The sequence below is a fragment of the Dreissena polymorpha genome, chromosome 13 (assembly GCF_020536995.1).
Source record: "Dreissena polymorpha isolate Duluth1 chromosome 13, UMN_Dpol_1.0, whole genome shotgun sequence".
Lineage (NCBI taxonomy): Eukaryota > Metazoa > Mollusca > Bivalvia > Myida > Dreissenidae > Dreissena > Dreissena polymorpha.
This window is the reverse complement of record NC_068367.1, coordinates 14122076-14124170: the sequence shown is the minus strand read 5'-3', so window position 1 is coordinate 14124170 and position 2095 is coordinate 14122076.

The following is a 2095-nucleotide window of genomic DNA, read 5'->3' as shown; positions in this document are numbered from 1 at the left end:
ATTAACTATTGAACTACCTAATTAACTATTGAACTATCGAATGAACTATTGAACTATCAACCGTAATTACTCTAGGTTTTCGGATACTCTTAATTTTCGGACACCCTTTTTTTAGCAAAAATAATTATTTTTCGTGACTCTTAATTTTCGGAAACACGAGTTTTCGACCATAATTAATGTCTCTAAGTTTTCGGACAGTATATTTACCAGCGCTATTATACCAAATGTCGGTCCTGTTTTCAATATCTAATGACAATTCGATCATGGGGTTTTACAACCAGATTAACATCATTAAACATGCCCGAGGGCAACGGACCATTACATTTGCGTTATTGTGTAAATTACCTTGTAAACCGGTATTAAACAATTGTTTCGCCCGCTAGCATAAGCGCTGTGACAATTACCAGGGGTAGTGCCAATTACTCGTTCAATTATCAACCGCAATGGTACTTCACCTTCTCAGTAAAATAACAGTGACAAATACTAAACGCTTCAAAGTGTGATGGAAGGTGTTAGACAGCAAGTATCGGAAATGAACAAACAAAGAATTCATATATTGCTTTTTTATTGCGTGAATTACAGGTTCATACTAGTGATTATCGGTACATCACTTGCTCATCTTTGAACTCGTTGGTCAAAGTACAACCTAGTAGTAACTTTCTGTCAACAAATTCAGCATTTAAAATTATTAAAAATGCATTTTAAACATATATAACTAATTTATACTATACGGCATGGTATTTTACAAGCGCGTGCTATTACCGGTATTCGTTGATACAATTGACGCTATTTTTGGACACTTTAATTTTCGTAATTCACGCGATAAAAAAGCAATATATGAATTCTTTGTTTGTTCATTTCCGATACTTGTTGTCTAACACCTTCCATCACACTTTGAAGCGTTTAGTATTTGTCACAGTTATTTTACTGAGAAGGTGAAGTACCATTGCGGTTGATAATTGAACGAGTAATTGGCACTACCCCTGGTAATTGTCACAGCGCTTATGCTATCGGGCGAAACAATTGTTTAATACCGGTTTACAAGGTAATTTACACAATAACGCAAATGTAATGGTCCGTTGCCCTCGGGCATGTTTAATGATGTTAATCTGGTTGTAAGCTGAAGCATACATATTTTGTTTTATATTAATGTAAAAAATCGAAAGGCACGATGTGATTTCTCCTTTTTTTCGATCATTTCCTCTCTTACAATGCCAGAATCCTTTTTTATCACATGCCACACCCTGTTTCCCATGTAATGTAACCATAACATATATTTTTATATTACACATGTGTTATATACTTTTTTAGAGTTTTCATAGGCTTAGTTTTTGTTTACTGACCAATCGCATTTTGTTATTTTGCTTAAATGACTTTGCAACGTCAAATGACGTCACGAAAGGTAAACAACATTCGGGATTTATCATAATGTTTGCGTAAATATTTATTTAATTTGCTCATTAAAAAGCATGGGATAAAAAAGATCTGACACTCGTTGTCATATCATACCATATTTTATTAAACTCGTTTAGGAAATTCGTTAGTAAGCTCGCCAAAGGCTCGCTTACAAACACAATTCCTGAACTCGTTTAATAAAATATGGTATGATATGACAACTAATGCCAGATCCTATGTAGCCTTTTTGAAATCAAGTTTGCTAGATCTATTTTAAAAGGACGGGTTTTCGTTAAAGGTTTTTTTTCTCCAAGGAATTGTTTAAAAAATCACATTCATTAGGAAAATAGATTAAATAGGCCAATATGCATCGCTTTTATGCTTTGATACACATGAGGTTAACACGCATCCAGGCGACATCGAGATTTTCTAACAAAAAACGAAATGAAAGTATGATGATTATGTAATAAATTAATATTCAGGCGAAAAAGATTTTTTAATTAACAACGTAGGATGCGAAATTTATTTGTATTCTAACTTCGTCTTGCACATAATTTTGTTATTGAGAAGAAATCTTGACTAGGGCATATTTTGGATCAGTTTTCCGTCAAAATAGTTCATTAAGTAGTTAAATATTTCAATCGGTAGTTCAATAGTTCATTAGGTAGTTCAATAGTTCATTTGGTAGTTCAATAGTTCC